This window comes from Procambarus clarkii, chromosome 28 (assembly GCF_040958095.1).
Source record: "Procambarus clarkii isolate CNS0578487 chromosome 28, FALCON_Pclarkii_2.0, whole genome shotgun sequence".
NCBI classification, from domain to species: domain Eukaryota; kingdom Metazoa; phylum Arthropoda; class Malacostraca; order Decapoda; family Cambaridae; genus Procambarus; species Procambarus clarkii.
Window position 1 is genome coordinate 20,459,311 of NC_091177.1, and position 24,134 is coordinate 20,483,444.

The following is a 24,134-nucleotide window of genomic DNA, read 5'->3' on the forward strand; positions in this document are numbered from 1 at the left end:
CACTCTCGTAAGCCTCTGCATTACTCTCTTGAGAATCTGCATAACTCATTTTAGCCTCTGCATCACTCTCTTGAGCCTCTGCATCTCTCTCTTTTGAGCCTCTGCAACACTCTTCAGCCTCTGCATCACTCACCTAAGCCTCTGCATCCCTCTCATGAGCCCCTGCATCCCACTCTTAAGCCTCTGCATCCCTCTCTTGAACCTCTGCATCCCTCTCTTAAGCCTCTGCATCACTATCTCAAGCCTCTACATCACTCTCTTGAGCTTCTGCATCCCTCTTTTTAGCCTCTACATCCCTCACTTGAGCCTCTGCATCACTCTCGTAAGCCTCTGCATCACTCGCTTCACCCAATGCATAATTCTCTTGAGTCTCTGCATCACTCTCCTGAGCTTCTGCATCCCTCTCTTGAGCCTCTGCATCCGTCTCTTGAGCCTCTGCATCACTCTCTTCAGCCTCTGCATCACTCTCTCGAGCCTCTGCATCACTCTCTTGAGCCTCTGCATCCCTCTCTTAAGCCTCTGCAACACTCTTCAGCCTCTGCATCACTTACTTAAGCCTCTGCATCCCTCTCTTGAACCTCTGCATCCCTCTTTTAAGACTCTGCATCACTCTCTCAAGCCTCTACATCACTCTCTTGAGCTTCTGCATCACTCTCTTTAGCCTCTACATCCCTCACTTGAGCCTCTGCCTCACTCTCGTAAGCCTCTGCATCACTCGCTTCACCCAATGCATAATTCTCTTTTTATATTGAGTCTCTGCATAACTCTCTTGAGCTTCTGCATCCCTCTCTTGAGCCTCTGCATCACTCTCTTCAGCCTCTGCATCCCTCTCTTGAGCCTCTGCATCACTCTCTTCAGCCTCTGCATCCCTCTCTTGAGACTCTGCATCATTCTCCTAGGCCTCTGCCTCACTCTCTCGAGCCTCTGCATCACTCTCTTGAGCCTCCGCATCCCTCTTTTAAGCCTCTGCAACACTCTTAAGCCTCTGCATCACTCACTTAAGCCTCTGCATCCCTCTCTTGATCCTCTGCATAACTCTCGTAAGCCTCTGCATTACTCTCTTGAGAATCTGCATAACTCTTTCTAGCCTCTGCATCACTCTCTTGAGCCTCTGCATCTCTCTCGCTTTTGAGCCTCTGCAACACTCTCTTCAGCTTCTGCATCACACTCTTAAGCCTCTGCATCCCTCTCTTGAACTCATGCATCCCTCTCATGAGCCTCTACATCCCTCTCTTGAGCCTCTGCATCACTCTCAAGAGAAACTGCATCCCTCTCTTGAGCCTCTGCATCCTTCTCTTGAGCCCCTGCATCCCACTCTTAAACCTGTGCATCCCTCTCTTGAACCTCTGCATCCCTCTCTTAAGCCTCTGCATCACTCTCTTCAGCCTCTGCATCACTCTCTTCAGCTTCTGCATCCCCTCTCTTAAGCCTCTGCATCACTCTCTTAAGCCTCTACACCACTCTCTTGAGCTTCTGCATCACTCTCTTGAGCCTTTACATCCCTCACTTGAGCCTCTGCATCACTCTCGTAAGCCTCTGCATCACTCTCTTCAGCCTCTGCATAACTCTCTTGAGTTTCTGCATCACTCTCTTGAGCTTCTGCATCCCTCTCTTGAGCCTCTGCATCATTCTCCTAGGCCTCTGCATAACTCTCTTCAGCGTCTGCATCACTCTCTTCAGCCTCTGCATCCCTCTCTTGAGCCTCTGCATCATTCTCCTAGGCCTCTGCATCACTCTCTTGAGCCTCTGCATCACTCTCTTGAGCCTCTACATCCCTCTCCTAAGCCTCTGCATCACTGTCTTAAGCTTCTGCATCACTCTCATTAGCCTCTGAATCACTCTCTTGAGCCTCTGCATCACTCTCTTTATCGTCTGCATCACTCTCTTGAGCCTCTGCATCACTCTCTTCAGCCTCTGCATCACTCTCTTCAGTCTCTGCATCACTCTCTTAAGCCTCTGCATCACTCTCTCGAACCTCTGCATCCCTCTATCAAGCGTCTGCATCATTCTCTTGAGCCTCTGTGTAACAGACTAGGCTGTTGTAAGAATTATCCAGAGTGGTTTATCGACAAAAGAGAATGGGAAGCTGAGCCGCATGGTGACCTGACCCCCAGGGGAATTCGCGGTGGAAATAACCGACGCTTTGTTCATAGCTGCGTATAATGAACCATCCTATAGTATTCAGTAATTTAGAGAAAATTAGCCTTTATTCATTTTGCATTAAAATTGTATTGTATAATAGTACTGGGTACAATATCAAGAGTATTCTAATTATTGAGTTTAAGTCACCATCAGTGACGTCACGAATCAGATCTAACTTTTAAAGCGGAGTGACCGGCGGTCATAGGTCATCAGGGGTTGACAGGTCTACTATTTCTCAAAGTTTTAATAACCATCTTTGTGATCGGGAACAGCTCTGCCGTTAGAGGCTTGTGTAATTTAATTCAGTAAAATAATTCAACCAGTCTGGATCAATTAAGTACAACAGAGGTTAATTGTTATAACTTAAACCTGGCTAGTAACTTGGTAAAACTTTGACTAGGCGGAAGGATACAATGTTCTGTCTGGGGTAGACCAGACAAGAGAGAGATCAGTGTGGAAACGGGAGCAGCTGGGATAAGAGGTCAAACATCTTACCTCTCCCCAAGACCAGCCAAAACATCTAGCTGGTCGCCCAAGGTATAGTTGCTATTGTTAATTATAGAAATAGTCTTCTCATTTGCCACTCAGGTCAAGTAGGGAGTGTTAAAGTGATAGGGAGTGAACATATTTAGATTTTGTTTTAGTTTTCTTTTAATAAATTAAATTTGTTATTAATTTGCATTTTATTGTTTCCATTTGGTTATGTGTAAACTTGTCCTGGTCACGTGGTCCACACGAGGCAGAGTTGCATTGGGCGCCGATTCTAACATCGGATCGGAATTCATCATCCCCATCTAATTAACTCCACACTCAAGTTTCCGAGGTTATAAACTACTAGTGGGGATCAAGCCCCAAGGTTGATTAATTAGCGTGATCGATCCAGACCTCGATCATTGCTCTGTAGAGCTGGTCTGGTGGTGGCAGCAGAGGTGACTCTAGGGTTTTGTTCAGAGCTTAGGTCACGTCATACTGGGTGTAGAATCCTAAGTCGGTCAATCGTCTTAGGACCACGTGGCGTGGAGTTGGCTTTGGTAAAAGTTTTGGAGTCCCTTGGTAGAGAATAATAAGTAAGAATACGGGTAGAGGGAGTAGAAGGTAGAGAAGTAGAGAGAGAGGAAACCGAACTCGTGTTACAATGGTGCACAGCGGTGGTTTCAACAATTTTGTTTGAAATTGTTGAAAGGCTCACGCGTCTAGCCGTTCGAACACGTGCGCGGATGCTAAGGAGACAGCCGCGGGCCAGGATTAGCAGTGCGCCCCACAAGTGCGTTTGAGTGGGGATTGGCGAATCTTGGGTCATGCGGGCTGATATGATTAAGGTTTAGTTAGTAAGATTAGGCTGTTAAAATAGATTTATTGAAAAGGAGACCGCTCCGAGTTGATTGGACTGGGTACCATACTCGACCCATTGCAATTAATTCAGAGGTGTTGGGAGCCGCCATACTCTCAACAGCAGTTCCTTGAGGGCTGTCGGGGGCGGATATATCTGTGGGACGCCAGTAGATAGTCCGAGGGCGTTATTAGACGACCCAAAACGCTAGGAAAAACGTAATCCGTGAAGGGCGTTGCGGCCTCCGAGGGACGGACTAGTAACCTACCTAGCAGCGATTCAACAACTAAGTGATCGCACACTTAGTGGAGGTTGAGTCGTCCCTAGTCATAATTGTTGCTGAAAGCTGCGTGTCGCTCTGTTGGAACCTAGACGGTGTGGCCTCTAGGCTAGGTGTGGTACGGCGAGCCGGTAGGAGCAATTATAAGATTAAGTCGAGTGCATTTTTTAATTAAGTATACTTAAATTTATAAAGTAATTTCCGTTTATTTGCGTTGTTCTAGATTCATTTTTCCCCTAAATTCAATCCCCGGTTAAAATTTTTCCCAAGTGTTTAGCATTTTCTTGCATATTAGGCTAAGTGCGTACATTAAGTTTGTTATTCCCTGTTGTATTAGTCTAAGTCAGAGGCGTTGTTGCTAGAGTGTAGTTAATCCTCTGGACTTAGGGCTATGTGTCGGTCACGATAGATAAGTGAAGGAGTTTAAGGGATAATAAGTTGCGTGTAAATGTTATTTGTCCGTGGAATATTTCTAAGTATTTTGGGATAAGTTTTCGGCTAAGTCAATGTCGGAAAGTCGTTAACTGTAATTAATTTGTATTCGTGGGTCACGTGTATGATCTGGGTATCATTAGGATTCCCCAGTCGATGCGTGTGATATTTTCTAGTTTTTACCAGTAAGACGGTAGAATTGTGTTTTAGACTTAGAACTCTGTTTTCAGTAGAAACGTAGGTGGAAAATTTTCTAAGTCCAGCTTGGGCTAGAATCTGACTTTTTGGCGGAAATTCTAATTTTTCATGTTTCGTGTATATTCTGGGGTCAGTATTACTCTCTAGTGCGCGCAAGGGACGTAATTCTGTTCGTAAAGCATTAAACAGTGATAATTACATTTTTGCCGAATTTAGTTATTTTTCGAGAAAATCGTGTCGTAATTTTGTCAGAGTCCATTTGCGGTGAAAATCTCTGATTTTGACGAAAAATCGAATTAGTGAGTGTTGAAACCGCCCGAAGTGTCAGTATTGTTATGCATACAACGTCAGTAGTAAATAATAACGTATTTATATCTGGAAACGAGAAACCCAAATTTTTGTGAATTAAAGGAGTTTTGTGATATTTGGGGTGATAGAAATTTTTTTCCCTCGGAGTCAGGAAAATTGGCAGAGTCCAGCAATTGAGTAAAAACGTAGTTTTTTATAAAAATTCAATTTTTTAGTAAGCATTTATAGGTCCTGGGTGTCTATATTAATCGCTAGAGCGGTTTATTAACGTAAAACTAGTTATTTTCCTTCAGAACAAAAATTTTGATTTTTCAGCGTTTAAGCGAAAAAGCGCGGGACTTAGTTTTTTTCAGCGCAGCTGGTCCCGCTCCATCAGTCATCAGTGGCCACGCTGCTCACTTCAAGTGCGTTTAGTATTCGTGTACAGTAAATATTCTTTATTAATCCATCACGAGTGCTGCGCGTTAGTTGCGTTATCATTTAAATTGTTTTATATAAATTAGATTCTTTAATTTTTTTTAACGTAAAGGACTTAGGTTTCAGCAATAGAACTGCGGGATATTTCACGGTCAGACACGAGTGCGGGGCAGACACTCATTCATTGGATTCACTTCAGCGATTCTCTCGATAAATCGTTGTATTTCCTATTTTGGGGATTTAGTAGTTGTTTCTTGGAAAAGAGTTGCGATTTTTTTTTTATTATTATTATTTGTGTAAGATCACGGTTGTAGTGAGTCCGGGTCGAGGGTGTACTATAGGGTAGTTTAGAAGAGACGTGGCACACCAGGAATCACAGAAAATGTTTAACCCAGATAATGACCAGTCAGTAGGGACCAGTGGGAATGGGAGTGTAGAGGACAGCACCTCTTCCGACACCACTGGGGACCGCTCAGGTAGCTCAACTGGCACCACAGGTGGGGTCAGTGGAACTGAAGCGACGAGTTCACGGGTTCTGCATGGGACTGGGCAGTCGAGGGTATCTTTCCATCCCTGGAGAGATACTATTATTGACATGAGTGGGGAGTCTTGCGAGGAGTCGTCCCATGAGTGGGGAGAGCCGTCTTGGGTTCCCCCACAAATAACATCGACGCCATGCCAGCAGGGCAGACATGGGGCCTCAGTTAGTATGGCAGGACGTCCCACTTCGCTCGGTAGAGAACAGCAACCTGTTCAACGGGAACATGAACAACCACACCAACAGCAGGAACTACCCAACATAACACCAATACCACAGCACCCACAACACCTAGGTACACCTCATCCGTCACTACAACAACCCCAACCCCATCCTCAGTTCCCATACCAACCCTTCCCCCAACCCCAGGCCACTCCATACCCATTCCAACCCCAGGCCACCCCATACCCATACCCATTCCAACCCCAGGCCACCCCATACCCATTCCAACCCCAGGCCACCCCATACCCATACCCATTCCAACACCAGGCCACCCCATACCCATACCCATTCCAGCCCCAGGCCACCCCATACCCACCCCAACCTCAATCCACACCCCAGCCTGAGGTCACCCACACCATACCCCAACCCCAACCTCCATCCACACCCCAACCCCAGGCCACCCACACCATACCTCAACCCCAACCCCAGGCCGCCACAGCCTTAGACAGGCAGATGAGCACGGAGACGCCGGGCACTCAGTTGTCGCCATACGTAGAGGCGTTAAGTAAAGGCGAGGGAGCCAAGCCGAGGAACTGTGGCGCGGGTTCATCAGGCGGGAAGCAGCCCTCAGCTGCAAGTTCGAGCCACCCTGCGCGGGGTACCAACAGAGATCCGCGGAGGTGTTACTCCTGCTGGAAGCGCGGGCATATACAGAGGGATTGCGAAGTCACTCCTACGAAAGCATGAAAGCAGGCTCCTAGTGATGGCAGGCCTACTTTTGAGGTGAAAGTGGAAGGTGTGAGATTGACAGCTTTTGTTGATACAGGAAGCCAGGCAACGGTAATTAAAAAGTCAGCCTTCAGCAATTTTAAGTATGCACGTCTTCAACGTTGCGCAAAGACATTAACAGCAGTCAATGGGGAAAAGATTGAGATCGTAGGTCAAGGTACAGTTAATTTTGAGATTGATGGGGCATTGCAGCCTCACACATGTTCGATCGTAGAGAACCTTGATTTTCCTGGTCACATCTTAATGGGAACTGATTTTCTGTCGCGATTTGATTATTCCTTGTCTGCTCAAAAAGGGGCTAGGAACTGCAGGTTGCAGTTGGGACAGACTTCCTACCCAGTGGAGATGATCGACCATCCCCCAGTTGTAGCTTCAATTAAGAGGAAGCTGAAATATAATGCGCACTATCCAAAATTGATTTTTAAGTCTCTTCCAGACACAGTTAAGAGGTCATGCGCCTTGCATGCATTGACCAAACAGAGTTGCCCACCACATTCTGTTAAATTTATTAAAGTAGCCGTGGGACGTCACATACAACCAGGTACCACCCTTCAGGTGGCTGGGAGATGTGATAGTCTATTAATTCCTCATCACTTAGTTGTAGTGCTCGATAAAGGTGCACTCATTCCAGTTGTCAATCTTTCACATTAGACTTTTCGCTTCAGGGCAGGTGATAGGGTATCTCAGGGAACCATGGTGGAGGACACAGAAATCTTTCACCATGAGTCAGCTGAGACGCCAGCCGTCACTGCACAATGTAGTGCACTGAATATGTTGAACACTAAAACACCATCCAAAGTACAATACGAAACGAGAAATGTTGCACAGAATGTAGAGGAAGTGGAAAAATTAATTTCAGCACTTGATTTGCAACATGTTGCACAGGCGGATAGGAAGGCACTGAGAGGAGTTTTACGAAAATTCCCGAAATTGTTAGCGACAGAGGATGACCAGATTGGTCTCCTTGATAAGATCGAGCACACCATTCCAACTGGTGACCATTTGCCTGTGTACACAAGACAGTGGAGGTTGCCGGAACAGGCAAAGAACATTATCAGGGAGGAGTGCCAGAAGATGTTGAGACAGGGCGTGATAGAGCCTAGTACGTCACCGTGGCTCTCTCCTGTTGTGCTAGTTCGGAAACCGGACGGTAGTTATCGTTTCTGTGTTGACTACCGGAAGGTGAACGAACTAACTAAGGGTGATGTGTATCCGTTGCCCCGAATACAGGAGATAATAGATCAATTTGGTGCTGCTAAGTATTTCTCAACTCTTGACGCAAAATCGGCGTATTGGGCGATTCCGGTGGCAGAACAGGATAGGGAAAAAACAGCATTCTCGGATGGTAGGCACACTTATCAATTCCGTAGGATGCCGTTTGGTTTGAAGACAGCGCCTTCGTCGTTTCAGAGGGCCATCAACTTTATCCTTAGTCCGGTACTGGGTAGGCATTCTTTAGCGTACCTGGATGATGTTGTGATATATTCCAGGACGTTTGAGGAACACCTACAGGACTTGACTGAGACTTTGAAGTTGTTAGATCAGGCAGGTTTCAGGCTGAATGTTCAGAAGTGCACCTTGGCGGCTCAGAAATTCAAATTTCTGGGGTTCCAGGTGTTCCCAGACGGTATCCGACCTGACCCAGATTCGTGCCGCGCCATTGCTGACATGCCTACTCCAAGGACAGCAAAGGACGTGCGTAGGTTTTTGGGGGCGGCCGGATATTTTCGTCGTCATATTGAAGGTTTCGCGGGCATTTCAGCACCCCTGACTGATCTGACAAAGAAAAATGCGAAGTTTGTGTGGAAATCAGAACATGACGAGGCCTATCGCAAACTGAAAGACCAACTAATCACGACACCGGTATTGGCTATTCCTGATTTTGAGAAAGAGTGGGAAGTGCACACTGACGCCAGCGGTATTGCTATTAGCGGGTGCTTAATTCAGCGAGACGCAGATAATTTACCCCATCCAGTAGCCTATTTCAGTAGGAAGGTCAAAGGACCTGAAGTTCGCTATTCAGCTACGGATCGGGAGGCACTGGCAGTAGTAGAATCAGTTAGGTATTTCGAGCCTTACCTATTTCAGCGGCATTTTGTAATCTACACAGACCATCGAGCGTTAACACACATATTTAAAAAGCGAACGAAATGCCCACGAATGTCACGCTGGTCTCACGAACTTTCGGCCCACTCATTCCAGATCTTGTACAAGCCTGGTCCAGCACATGTTGTGCCAGATACGCTAAGTAGAAATATAGCGGCAATGCAGATTAATGAAAATATTGAAACCATTCCATCGGATAAAATGAGAGAATACCAGATGAACGAGCCGAGATGGAAAGAGATTATTGAGTATTTAGAGGGAGGAAAATACCCGAAAAAGAAAAAGAATTTACCTATACATGATTTTGAGATGAAACAGGGCGTCCTGTATTATGTTAATAGCCAGAATGATAGGGCAGTATTTCAGCTAGTTATTCCGGACGCGTTGCGGTCATCAGCGTTAAAGCTTGCACATGCTTCAAAAATTGCAGGGCATCCGGGGATCTTTAAAACCCACTTAAAAGCAAAGTCTCTATTTTATTTTCCAGGATTACTTTCTGAGGTAATCAATTTCGTGAAGTCGTGCCCTCGTTGCCAGAGGAGGAAAGGCACCCTTAAGGTACAAGCCCCACTTCAGGAATTTCCTGAAATTCGTGAACCGTTAGATCGTGTGGGGGCCGATCTGATTGATTTACACCACAGTCATGCGGGTAACAGATACGTGTTGGTGCTAGTTGACCATCTGTCTAGATACACTACACTAGTTGCATTACCTCAGAAGGATTCTCGTACGGTTGCAGATGCGTTCTTGCGTAGGTTCGTTACTGTATTCGGACCTCCTAAAGTTTTAGTCTCTGACCGGGGTCAAGAATTCAATGGGAATATATTTAGAGAAGTTTGTAAGATTTTAGAGACAACTTCGGCTTTTACAACGGCCTACCACCCACAAGCAAACGGAATGACGGAACGGACTAATCGTTCAGTCAATGATATGCTTGCAATCCTTGCTGAACATGATGCAAACACCTGGGATGAACACCTACCCTATGTTCAGTTCGCCTTGAATACTGCCATCCACCAATCAATTAACACCCAACCACTTCATTTGTTTACTGGTAATTCATGCAATTTCCCCTCAGGTCTGCTTAACAGACATAATGTTGCATACGGGGAGGACTATCCTTCAGAGGTCCTTGGAAAAATGAGAAATGCATGGAATATTGCAGCTGAAGCGTCCAAGAAGGCACGGACTCGGTATGCTCATTTTTATGACAAGAAAGTGCGCCCTCTTGAGTTGAAGGAAGGAAGCCTCGTATTGAGAGTGAATGAGGCTGCGCCCGCCAATCAGAGCAGGAAACTAGCTCCGAGGTGGCGAGGACCATATAGAGTAATTAAAAGGGCGGGGCCGGTTAATCTTGTTATAAAAGGAGTGTTCGAGGACCAGGTGGAAAGGACAATTCATGTAAATAAATTGAAACAATATCATGCTAGAGAGGAATTAGAACTGCCTTCAGCGGGTCTAGTTCCTGACTCAGCAGTGCTGACTCATGGCTTCACCGACGAGTCAGAAGATGAGGATGACCCTCTGTCATCGCTCATCAGTAGTCAGGTGCAGTCTCGCCACCCTATGGTGACGAGATCTCGCGCTATACAGTAAAGTAACTTCCTTGGTTAGTATAATTTAGTATTCATTAGATTTTCCTGTAAAGGCAATGAGATGTACTATGTCTATACTTGACTCAGGTAGCAACTTTTACCGTGCTCTGGGGTTCCACCTCCACCAAACCCAGAGTATATCTATGCTTCCGCTGTGTTGTGTCTGTCTGTTCCCAGGTCTGATTGGTACACCGACCCAGTTATTCCAGCCACACGTGAACCCTTGTCTGTAAAGACCGAGGGGGGAGGCACTTTACACAAAGCCCTCCCCCCACTAGACCCAGTAACCCATACATCAGTTACTTTGGGGATGAGTGACTGTCCAAGAGTCACCCGGCCGACGCCTCACGTCACTAACGAGGTTGTCAGGGCCAGCGAGCTGTCCACATTATAGCAGTCACCGGAGGTGCCATACAACGCCGGGGTAGCTGTCTCGAGATCACCACTACCCACCTGCTGCGTCATCAAGACTGCAGCCATTCCAGCAGTGTTGGAGGAGAGGTCAAGAAATGGAAAGCACGTAGCAGTACTCGAGAATTTCGCCGGAAGATTAATGATTACGTCATCTGAAGTAACAAGAAAGCGGAAATAAGGCGGTCACAGGTGGAAGGCACGGTTTCCCTACAGAGTACCGGGACTCGCCAATAGAAGGTCGCAAAATTGTCTCCTTTGGCCTAAAGTCGGCGGTACGAGGGTATACACAGTTGGTGTTTACGGCTTAGTAACCTGGTGACATCAAGAAACGCCTGAGATGACGTGAGCAATGATGGAAGACGAGATTCACCTGTTCTGCAAACAAGCAACCCGCCTCTACGACCTTCTGACACCACTCCTGCTAAGAGACACCGTTGGTACATCCAGTCCTGCTCTGCTGTGGTCATCTGCGACAAGTTTAACATCAAGACTACCGTGTGAACTGTGATTGATACGAAGGCGTGTGGACTGTCGAGAGCAAGATTAATGGCCGAAGTAACAGTATTCTACAGCTGTCACTTGGCACTCCGCTCTACTACACTCTGTCGTCATTCAGGAGTACCGGATGGGAGTACAAGAGGACCAGGTATTGATGTCTACACATGGGGAGAAGCAAGATCGACACCGTCATCGTCAGCGACTACATTCAGCATCCAGCAGCATCGATTTTTTTTTTCGATTACTCAATATGAACAATTGATACAAACAACAAAGTTGGCTCTGAACATCTGTGTAAAGAACATCTGGACACTTTTGTTTAAATGTTGAAAAACAGAGTTAGAATCACAATATTTTTTAAATGTTGAAAAACAGATTTAAAATAATTCTGGTATAATATATGAAAATTTAACTATAAATTGGTCAGTAATCAAAATCGAAGCCCCTGTGTAATTGTCTCAGCCCAGAACAAACGGTTATGGAAAATTATGTTGTGCTATTTTTTTTCAGAAGGTTTGAACACAGGAGAGGCGGACCAATATAAACATTGACACTTCTAGTGAGTGAGAACACTTGGCTGTACAGTCAGCTGAAACCTGTGATATAGTATAGGAATTTTTTTTTATATTTTTAGATACATGTAATAAACGTTAGGTGTGTTCCTTAACATGTCAAGGTTGACATTGATGGGGAGTGGGTAGTACACGGATGTGAACTGATAGTTCCGTAGTACGCTCCCGGATGACTGAAAGTTCAGTCTGATGATATAACTTTAATGTTTGTTTGAGCACGGTGTGGCCGGCTCTAGAGGACACATGGACTTGGCTAGTGAAGAGCCAAGAGAGTTTAATAGCTAGTTTTTGATGGTAGAGTAGGGACATGTTATTTAGCTATGTCAGTAAGGGTAGGATGTATGTTTCCTGATATTGAAGGATTGCTGTCAGTTGACAGCTGAGAAATTTATGAAATATGGACATGTTCATTATGATGTTGGACTATTATTTGTCAAATTTTATTAGTTAGGTTAGCTTTTGTTTGTGGCATGAGTTGAATTGTGGGTTTGGATACTAAACCTCGTGAATTTTAACAAATTAACAAGGTTTACTAAGTGCTTGTGCGGGGGGGTTGTAACAGACTAGGCTGTTGTAAGAATTATCCAGAGTGGTTTATCGACAAAAGAGAATGGGAAGCTGAGCCGCATGGTGACCTGACCCCCAGGGGAATTCGCGGTGGAAATAACCGACGCTTTGTTCATAGCTGCGTATAATGAACCATCCTATAGTATTCAGTAATTTAGAGAAAATTAGCCTTTATTCATTTTGCATTAAAATTGTATTGTATAATAGTACTGGGTACAATATCAAGAGTATTCTAATTATTGAGTTTAAGTCACCATCAGTGACGTCACGAATCAGATCTAACTTTTAAAGCGGAGTGACCGGCGGTCATAGGTCATCAGGGGTTGACAGGTCTACTATTTCTCAAAGTTTTAATAACCATCTTTGTGATCGGGAACAGCTCTGCCGTTAGAGGCTTGTGTAATTTAATTCAGTAAAATAATTCAACCAGTCTGGATCAATTAAGTACAACAGAGGTTAATTGTTGTAACTTAAACCTGGCTAGTAACTTGGTAAAACTTTGACTAGGCGGAAGGATACAATGTTCTGTCTGGGGTAGACCAGACAAGAGAGAGATCAGTGTGGAAACGGGAGCAGCTGGGATAAGAGGTCAAACATCTTACCTCTCCCCAAGACCAGCCAAAACATCTAGCTGGTCGCCCAAGGTATAGTTGCTATTGTTAATTATAGAAATAGTCTTCTCATTTGCCACTCAGGTCAAGTAGGGAGTGTTAAAGTGATAGGGAGTGAACATATTTAGATTTTGTTTTAGTTTTCTTTTAATAAATTAAATTTGTTATTAATTTGCATTTTATTGTTTCCAATTGGTTATGTGTAAACTTGTGCTGGTCACGTGGTCCACACGAGGCAGAGTTGCATTGGGCGCCGATTCTAACATCGGATCGGAATTCATCATCCCCATCTAATTAACTCCACACTCAAGTTTCCGAGGTTATAAACTACTAGTGGGGATCAAGCCCCAAGGTTGATTAATTAGCGTGATCGATCCAGACCTCGATCATTGCTCTGTAGAGCTGGTCTGGTGGTGGCAGCAGAGGTGACTCTAGGGTTTTGTTCAGAGCTTAGGTCACGTCATACTGGGTGTAGAATCCTAAGTCGGTCAATCGTCTTAGGACCACGTGGCGTGGAGTTGGCTTTGGTAAAAGTTTTGGAGTCCCTTGGTAGAGAATAATAAGTAAGAATACGGGTAGAGGGAGTAGAAGGTAGAGAAGTAGAGAGAGAGGAAACCGAACCCGTGTTACATCTGCATCCCTCTCTTGTGCCTCTGCATCCCTCACTTGAGCCTCTGCGTCCCTCTCTTGAGCCTCTGCATCCCCCTCTTGAGCCTCTGCATCCTTCTCTTGAGCCTCTGCCTCCCTCTCTTAAGCCTCTGCATCACTCTCTTAAGCCTCTGCATCACGCTATTAAGCCTCTGAATCACTCTCTTGAGCCTCTGCATCACTATCGTGAGCCCCTGCATCCCTCTCTTGAGCCTCTGCATCACTCTCTTGAGCCTCTGCATCACCCTCTTAAGCCTCTGGATCCCTCTCCTAAGCCTCAACCTCACTCTCTTAAGCCTCGGCATCACTCTCATAAGCCTCTGAATCACTCTCTTGAACCTTTGCATCCCTCTTTTGAGCCTCTGCATCATTCTCTTGAGCCTCTGCATCCCTCTCGTAAGCCTCTGCATCACTCTCTTGAACATCTGCATCCCTCTATTAAGCGTCTGCATCACTCTCTTGAGCCTCTGCATAACTCTCTTGAGCCTCTGCATCACTTTCTTAAGCCTCTGCATCACTCTCTTCGGCCTCTGCATCACTCTCTTAATTTAAGCCGCTGCTTCCCTCTCTTGATCCTCTGCATCACTCACTTAAGCCTCTGCCTTTCTCTCTTGAGCCTCTGCATCCCTCTCTTAATCCTCTGCATCACACTCTTGAGCTTCTACATCACTCTCTTGAGCGTCTACATCCCTCTCTTGAGCCTCTGTATCCTTCTCTTAAGCCTCTGCATCACTCTCTAGAGCCTCTGCATCACTCTCTTCAGCCTCTGCATCACTCTCTTAAGCCTCTGCTTCCCTCTATTGCTCCTCTGCATCACTCTCTTGAGCCTCTGCATCATTCTCTTTATCGTCTGCATCACTCTCTCTTGAGCCTCTGCATCACTCTCTTCAGCCTCTGCATCACTCTCTTCAGCCTCTGCATCACTCTCTTAAGCCTCTGCATCCCTCTCTTGATCCTCTGCATCACTCTCTTGAGCCTCTGCATCATTCTCTTTATCGTCTGCATCACTCTCTCTTGAGCCTCTGCATCACTCTCTTCAGCCTCTGCATCACTCTTTTGACCCTCTGCATCACTCTCTTGAGCCTCTGCATCACTCTCTGGAGCCTCTGCATCACTCTCTTGAGCCTCTGCATCACTCTCTTGAGCCTCTGCATAACTCTTTTTAGCCTCTTCATCACTCTCTTGAGCCTCTGCATCTCTCTCTTGAGCCTCTGCAACACTCTCTTCAGCCTCTGCATCACTCTCTTAAGCCTTTGCATCACTCTCTTCGGTCTCTGCATCACTCTCTTAAGCCTCTGCTTCCCTCTCTTGATTTTCTGCATCACTCTCTTGAGCCTCTGCATCACTCTCCGGATCCTCTGCATCACTCTCTTGAGCCTCTGGATCCCTCTCTTGAGCCCATGCATCCCACTCTTAAGCCTCTGCATCCCTCTCTTGAACCTCTGCATCCCTCTCTTAAGCCTCTGCATCACTCTCTTCAGCCTCTGCATAACTCTCTTGAGTCTCTGCATCACTCTCTTGAGCTTTTGCATCCCTCTCTTGAGCCTCTGCATCCCTCTCTTGAGCCTCTGCATCACTCTCTTGAGCCTCTGCATCACTCTCTTAAGCCTCTGCATCCCTCTCTTGAGCCCATGCATCCCTCTCTTAAGCCTCTGCATCACTCTCTTAAGCCTCTGCATCACTCTCGTAAGCCTCTGAATCACTCTCCTGAGCCTCTGCATCCCTCTCTTGAGCCTCTGCATCACTCTCTTCAGCCTCTGCATCCCTCTCTTGAGCCTCTGCATCATTCTCCGAGGCCTCTGCATCACTCTCTTGAGCCTCTGCATCACTCTCTTGAGCCTCTACATCCTTCTCTTGAGCCTCTGCATCACTCACTTGAGCCTCGTCATCCCTCTCCTAAGCCTCTGCATTACTCTCTTAAATTGAGCCTCTGCATCACTCTCTTAAGCCTCTGCATCCCTCTCTTAAGCCTCTGCATCACTCTCTTGAGCCTCTGCATCAATCTCTTGAGCCTCGGCATCACTCTCTTGAACCTTTGCATCACTCTCTGGAGCCTCTGCATCACTCTCTTGAGCCTCTGCATCACTCTCTTGAGCCTCTGCATCACTCTCTTGAGCCTCTGCATCTCTCTCTTAAGCCTCTGCAACACTCTCTTCAGCCTCTGCATCACTCTCTTAAGCCTCTGCATCCCTATCTTGATCTTCTGCATCACTCTCATCAGCCTCTGCATCACTCTCTTAAGCCTCTGCATCCCTATCTTGATCTTCTGCATCACTCTCATAAGCTTCTGTATCACTCTCTGGAGCCTCTGCAAAACTCTTTTTAGCCTCTGCATCACTCTCTTGAGCCTCTGCATCTCTCTCTTGAGCCTCTGCAACACTCTCCTCAGCCTCTGCATCACTCTCTTAAGCCTCTGCATCACTCTCTTCGGTCTCTGCATCACTCTCTTAAGCTTCTGCTTCCCTCTCTTGAGCCTCTGCATCACTCTCATCAGCCTCTGCATCCTTCTCTTGAGCCTCTGCTTCATTCTCCAAGGCCTCTGCATCACTCTCTTGAGCCTCTGCATCACTCCCTTGAGCCTCTACATCCTTCTCTTGAGCCTCTGCATCACTCATTTGAGCCTCGTCATCCCTCTCCTAAGCCTCTGCATTACTCTCTTGAGCCTCTGCATCACTCTCTTAAGCCTCTGCATCCCTCTCTTAATCCTCTGCATCACTCTCTTGAGCCTCTGCATCAATCTCCTGAGCCTCGGCATCACTCTCTTGAGCCTCTGCATCACTCTCTGGAGCCTCTGCATCACTCTCTTGAGCCTCTGCATCACTCTCTTGAGCCTCTGCATCACTCTCTTGAGCCTCTGCATCTCTCTCTTAAGCCTTTGCAACACTCTCTTCAGCCTCTGCATCACTCTCTTAAGCCTCTGCATCCCTATCTTGATCTTCTGCATCACTCTCATCAGCCTCTGCATCACTCTCTTAAGCCTCTGCATCCCTATCTTAATCTTCTGCATCACTCTCATAAGCCTCTGCATCACTCTCTGGAGCCTCTGCAAATTTTTTTTTTAGCCTCTGCATCACTCTCTTGAGCCTCTGCATCTCTCTCTTGAGCCTCTGCAACACTCTCTTCAGCCTCTGCATCACTCTCATAAGCCTCTGCATCACTCTCTTCGGTCTCTGCATCACTCTCTTAAGCTTCTGCTTCCCTCTCTTGATCCTCTGCATCACTCTCTAAAGCCTGTGCATCATTCCCCTGATCCTCTGCATCACTCTATTGAGCCTGTGCATCCCTCTCTTGAGCCCCTGCATCCCACTCTTAAGCCTCTGCATCCTTCTCTTGAACCTCTGCATCCCTCTCTTTAGCCTCTGCATCACTCTCTTAAGCCTCTGCTTCCCTCTCTTGATCCTCTGCATCACTCTCTTGAGCCTCTTCATCACTCTCGTGAGCCTCTACATCCTTCTCTTGAGCCTCTGCATCACTCTCTTGAGCCTTGTCATCCCTCTCCTAAGCCTCTGCATTACTCTCTTGAGCCTCTGCGTCACTCTCTTAAGCCTCTGCATCCCTCTCTTGAGCCACTGCATCACTCTCTTGAGCCTCCGCATCACTCTCTTGAGCCTCGGCATCACTCTCTTGAGCTTCTGCATCACTCTCTGGAGCCTCTGCATCACTCTCTTGAGCCTCTGCATCACTCTCTTGAGCCTCTGCATCATTCTCTTGAGCCTCTGCATCCCTCTCTTAAGCCTCTGCAACACTCTCTTCAGCCTCTGCATCACTCTTTTAAGCCTCTGCATCCCTATCTTGATCTTCTGCATCACTCTCATAAGCCTCTGCATCACTCTCTGGAGCCTCTGCAAAACTCTATTTAGCCTCTGCATCACTCTCTTGAGCCTCTGCATCTCTCTCTTGAGCCTCTGCAACACTCTCTAGAGCCTCTGCATCACTGTCTTAAGCCTCTGCATCACTCTCGTAAGCCTCTGAATCACTCACTTGAGCGTCTGCAGCCCTCTCGTGAGCCTCTGCATCACTCTCTTTATCCTCTGCATCCCTCTCTTGAGCCTCTGCTTCATTCTCCTAGGCCTCTGCATCACTCTCTTGAGCCTTTGCATCACTCTCTTAAGCCTCTGCATTCCTCTCTTGAGCCTCTGCATCATTCTCTTGAGCCTCTGCATCACTCTCTTCAGCATCTGCATCACTCTCTTGACCCTCTGCATCACTCTCTTGAGCCTCTGCATCATTCTCTTGAGCCTCTGCATCACTCTCTTGAGCCTCTGCATCACTCTCCGGATCCTCTGCATCACTCTCTTGAGCCTCAGGATCCCTCTCTTGAGCCCCTGCATCCCACTCTTAGGCCTCTGCATCCCTCTCTTGAACCTCTGCATCCCTCTCTTAAGCCTCTGCATCACTCTCTTCAGCCTCTGCATCCCTCTCTTGATCCTCTGCATCACTCTCTTGAGCCTCTGCATCACTCTCCGGATCCTCTGCATCACTCTCTTGAGCCTCTGGATCCCTCTCTTGAGCCCCTGCATCCCACTCTTAGGCCTCTGCATCCCTCTCTTGAACCTCTGCATCCCTCTCTTAAGCCTCTGCATCACTCTCTTCAGCCTCTGCATAACTCTCTTGAGTCTCTGCATCACTCTCTTGAGCTTTTGCATCCCTCTCTTGAGCCTCTGCATCCCTCTCTTGAGCCTCTGCATCACTCTCTTGAGCCTCTGCATCACTCTCTTAAGCCTCTGCATCCCTCTCTTGAGCCCATGCATCCCTCTCTTAAGCCTCTGCATCACTCTCTTAAGCCTCTGCATCACTCTCGTAAGCCTCTGAATCACTCTCTTGAGCCTCTGCATCCCTCTCTTGAGCCTCTGCATCACTCTCTTCAGCCTCTGCATCCCTCTCTTGAGCCGCTGCATCATTCTCCGAGGCCTCTGCATCACTCTCTTGAGCCTCTGCATCACTCTCTTGAGCCTCTACATCCTTCTCTTGAGCCTCTGCATCACTCACTTGAGCCTCGTCAACCCTCTCCTAAGCCTCTTCATTACTCTCTTGAGCCTCTGCATCACTCTCTTAAGCCTCTGCATCCCTCTCTTAAGCCTCGGCATCACGCTCTTGAGCCTCTGCATCACTCTCTGGAGCCTCTGCATCACTCTCTTCAGCCTCTGCATCACTCTCTTAAGCCTCTGCATCCCTATCTTGATCGTCTGCATCACTCTCATAAGCCTCTGCATCACTCTCTTAAGCCTCTGCATCCCTATCTTGATCTTCTGCATCACTCTCATAAGCCTCTGCATCACTCTCTGGAGCCTCTGCAAAACTCTTTTTAGCCTCTTCATCACTCTCTTGAGCCTCTGAATCTCTCTCTTGAGCCTCTACATCATTCTCTTGAGCCTCTGCATCACTCACTTGAGCCTCGTCAACCCTCTCCTAAGCCTCTGCATTACTCTCTTGAGCTTCTGCATCACTCTCTTAAGCCTCTGCATCCCTCTCTTAAGCCTCGGCATCACGCTCTTGAGCCTCTGCATCACTCTCTGGAGCCTCTGCATCACTCTCTTCAGCCTCTGCATCACTCTCTTAAGCCTCTGCATCACTCTCTTCAGCCTCTGCATCACTCTCTTAAGCCTTTGCATCACTCTCTTCGGTCTCTGCATCACTTTCTTAAGCCTCTGCTTCCCTCTCTTGATCCTCTGCATCACTCTCTTGAGCCTCTGCATCACTCTCCGGATCCTCTGCATCACTCTCTTGAGCCTCAGGATCCCTCTCTTGAGCCCCTGCATCCCACTCTTAGGCCTCTGCATCCCTCTCTTGAACCTCTGCATCCCTCTCTTAAGCCTCTGCATCACTCTCTTCAGCCTCTGCATCCCTCTCTTGATCCTCTGCATCACTCTCTTGAGCCTCTGCATCACTCTCCGGATCCTCTGCATCACTCTCTTGAGCCTCTGGATCCCTCTCTTGAGCCCCTGCATCCCACTCTTAGGCCTCTGCATCCCTCTCTTGAACCTCTGCATCCCTCTCTTAAGCCTCTGCATCACTCTCTTCAGCCTCTGCATAACTCTCTTGAGTCTCTGCATCACTCTCTTGAGCTTTTGCATCCCTCTCTTGAGCCTCTGCATCCCTCTCTTGAGCCTCTGCATCACTCTCTTGAGCCTCTGCATCACTCTCTTAAGCCTCTGCATCCCTCTCTTGAGCCCATGCATCCCTCTCTTAAGCCTCTGCATCACTCTCTTAAGCCTCTGCATCACTCTCGTAAGCCTCTGAATCACTCTCTTGAGCCTCTGCATCCCTCTCTTGAGCCTCTGCATCACTCTCTTCAGCCTCTGCATCCCTCTCTTGAGCCGCTGCATCATTCTCCGAGGCCTCTGCATCACTCTCTTGAGCCTCTGCATCACTCTCTTGAGCCTCTACATCCTTCTCTTGAGCCTCTGCATCACTCACTTGAGCCTCGTCAACCCTCTCCTAAGCCTCTTCATTACTCTCTTGAGCCTCTGCATCACTCTCTTAAGCCTCTGCATCCCTCTCTTAAGCCTCGGCATCACGCTCTTGAGCCTCTGCATCACTCTCTGGAGCCTCTGCATCACTCTCTTCAGCCTCTGCATCACTCTCTTAAGCCTCTGCATCCCTATCTTGATCGTCTGCATCACTCTCATAAGCCTCTGCATCACTCTCTTAAGCCTCTGCATCCCTATCTTGATCTTCTGCATCACTCTCATAAGCCTCTGCATCACTCTCTGGAGCCTCTGCAAAACTCTTTTTAGCCACTGCATCACTCTCTTGAGCCTCTGCATAACTCTTTTTAGCCTCTTCATCACTCTCTTGAGCCTCTGAATCTCTCTCTTGAGCCTCTACATCATTCTCTTGAGCCTCTGCATCACTCACTTGAGCCTCGTCAACCCTCTCCTAAGCCTCTGCATTACTCTCTTGAGCTTCTGCATCACTCTCTTAAGCCTCTGCATCCCTCTCTTAAGCCTCGGCATCACGCTCTTGAGCCTCTGCATCACTCTCTGGAGCCTCTGCATCACTCTCTTCAGCCTCTGCATCACTCTCTTAAGCCTCTGCATCCCTATCTTGATCTTCTGCATCACTCTTCGGATCCTCTGCATCACTCTCTTGAGCCTCTGGATCCCTCTCTTGAGCCCATGCATCCCACTCTTAAGCCTCTGCATCCCTCTCTTGAACCTCTGCATCCCTCTCTTAAGCCTCTGAAACACTCTCTTCAGCCTCTGCATAACTCTCTTGAGTCTCTGCATCACTCTCTTGAGCTTTTGCATCCCACCCTTGAGCCTCTGCATCACTCTCTTAAGCCTCTGCATCACTCTCATAAGCCTCTGAATCACTCTCCTGAGCCTCTGCATCCCTCTCTTGTGCCTCTGCATCACTCTCATCAGCCTCTGCATCCTTCTCTTGAGCCTCTGCTTCATTCTCCAAGGCCTCTGCATCACTCTCTTGATCCTCTGCATCACTCCCTTGAGCCTCTACATCCTTCTCTTGAGCCTCTGCATCACTCACTTGAGCCTCGTCATCCCTCTCCTAAGCCTCTGCATTACTCTCTTGAGCCTCTGCATCACTCTCTTAAGCCTCCGCATCCCTCTCTTAATCCTCTGCATCACTCTCTTGAGCCTCTGCATCAATCTCCTGAGCCTCGGCATCACTCTCTTGAGCCTCTGCATCACTCTCTGGAGCCTCTGCATCACTCTCTTGAGCCTCTGCATCACTCTCTTGAGCCTCTGCATCACTCTCTTGAGCCTCTGCATCTCTCTCTTAAGCCTTTGCATCACTCTCTTCGGTCTCTGCATCACTCTCTTAAGCCTCTGCTTCCCTCTCTTGATCCTCTGCATCCCTATCTTGATCTTCTGCATCACTCTCCGGATCCTCTGCATCACTCTCTTGAGCCTCTGGATCCCTCTCTTGAGCCCATGCATCCCAATCTTAAGCCTCTGCATCCCTCTCTTGAACCTCTGCATCCCTCTCTTAAGCCTCTGAAACACTCTCTTCAGCCTCTGCATAACTCTCTTGAGTCTCTGCATCACTCTCTTGAGCTTTTTCATCCCACCCTTGAGCCTCTGCATCACTCTCTTAAGCCTCTGCATCACTCTCATAAGCCTCTGAATCACTCTCCTGAGCCTCTGCATCCCTCTCTTGTGCCTCTGCATCACTCTCATCAGCCTCTGCATCCTTCTCTTGAGCCTCTGCTTCATTCTCCAAGGCCTCTGCATCACTCTCTTGATCCTCTGCATCACTCCCTTGAGCCTCTACATCCTTCTCTTGAGCCTCTGCATCACTCACTTGAGCCTCGTCATCCCTCTCCTAAGCCTCTGCATTACTCTCTTGAGCCTCTGCATCACTCTCTTAAGCCTCCGCATCCCTCTCTTAATCCTCTGCATCACTCTCTTGAGCCTCTGCATCAATCTCCTGAGCCTCGGCATCACTCTCTTGAGCCTCTGCATCACTCTCTGGAGCCTCTGCATCACTCTCTTGAGCCTCTGCATCACTCTCTTGAGCCTCTGCATCACTCTCTTGAGCCTCTGCATCTCTCTCTTAAGCCTTTGCATCACTCTCTTCGGTCTCTGCATCACTCTCTTAAGCCTCTGCTTCCCTCTATTGATCCTCTGCATCACTCTCTTGAGCCTCTGCATCACTCTCCGGATCCTCTGCATCACTCTCTTAAGCCTCCGCATCCCTCTCTTAATCCTCTGCATCACTCTCTTGAGCCTCTGCATCAATCTCCTGAGCCTCGGCATCACTCTCTTGAGCCTCTGCATCACTCTCTGGAGCCTCTGCATCACTCTCTTGAGCCTCTGCATTACTCTCTTGAGCCTCTGCATCACTCTCTTAAGCCTCTGCATCCCTCTCTTAAGCCTCGGCATCACGCTCTTGAGCCTCTGCATCACTCTCTGGAGCCTCTGCATCACTCTCTTCAGCCTCTGCATCACTCTCTTAAGCCTCTGCATCCCTATCTTGATCGTCTGCATCACTCTCATAAGCCTCTGCATCACTCTCTTAAGCCTCTGCATCCCTATCTTGATCTTCTGCATCACTCTCATAAGCCTCTGCATCACTCTCTGGAGCCTCTGCAAAACTCTTTTTAGCCTCTGCATCACTCTCTTGAGCCTCTGCATAACTCTTTTTAGCCTCTTCATCACTCTCTTGAGCCTCTGAATCTCTCTCTTGAGCCTCTACATCATTCTCTTGAGCCTCTGCATCACTCACTTGAGCCTCGTCAACCCTCTCCTAAGCCTCTGCATTACTCTCTTGAGCTTCTGCATCACTCTCTTAAGCCTCTGCATCCCTCTCTTAAGCCTCGGCATCACGCTCTTGAGCCTCTGCATCACTCTCTGGAGCCTCTGCATCACTCTCTTCAGCCTCGGCATCACTCTCTTAAGCCTCTGCATCCCTATCTTGATCTTCTGCATCACTCTCCGGATCCTCTGCATCACTCTCTTGAGCCTCTGGATCCCTCTCTTGAGCCCATGCATCCCACTCTTAAGCCTCTGCATCCCTCTCTTGAACCTCTGCATCCCTCTCTTAAGCCTCTGAAACACTCTCTTCAGCCTCTGCATAACTCTCTTGAGTCTCTGCATCACTCTCTTGAGCTTTTGCATCCCACCCTTGAGCCTCTGCATCACTCTCTTAAGCCTCTGCATCACTCTCATAAGCCTCTGAATCACTCTCCTGAGCCTCTGCATCCCTCGCTTGTGCCTCTGCATCACTCTCATCAGCCTCTGCATCCTTCTCTTGAGCCTCTGCTTCATTCTCCAAGGCCTCTGCATCACTCTCTTGATCCTCTGCATCACTCCCTTGAGCCTCTACATCCTTCTCTTGAGCCTCTGCATCACTCACTTGAGCCTCGTCATCCCTCTCCTAAGCCTCTGCATTACTCTCTTGAGCCTCTGCATCACTCTCTTAAGCCTCCGCATCCCTCTCTTAATCCTCTGCATCACTCTCTTGAGCCTCTGCATCAATCTCCTGAGCCTCGGCATCACTCTCTTGAGCCTCTGCATCACTCTCTGGAGCCTCTGCATCACTCTCTTGAGCCTCTGCATCACTCTCTTGAGCCTCTGCATCACTCTCTTGAGCCTCTGCATCTCTCTCTTAAGCCTTTGCAACACTCTCTTCAGCCTCTGCATCACACTCTTAAGCCTCTGCATCCCTATCTTGATCTTCTGCATCACTCTCATCAGCCTCTGCATCACTCTCTTAAGCCTCTGCATCCCTATCTTAATCATCTGCATCACTCTCGTAAGCCTCTGCATCACTCTCTGGAGCCTCTGCAAAATTTTTTTTAGCCTCTGCATCACTCTCTTGAGCCTCTGCATCTCTCTCTTGAGCCTCTGCAACACTCTCTTCAGCCTCTGCATCACTCTCTTAAGCCTCTGCATCACTCTCTTCGGTCTCTGCATCACTCTCATAAGCTTCTGCTTCCCTCTCTTGATCCTCTGCATCACTCTCTTAAGCCTGTGCATCATTCCCCTGATCCTCTGCATCACTCTATTGAGCCTGTGCATCCCTCTCTTGAGCCCCTGCATCCCACTCTTAAGCCTCTGCAT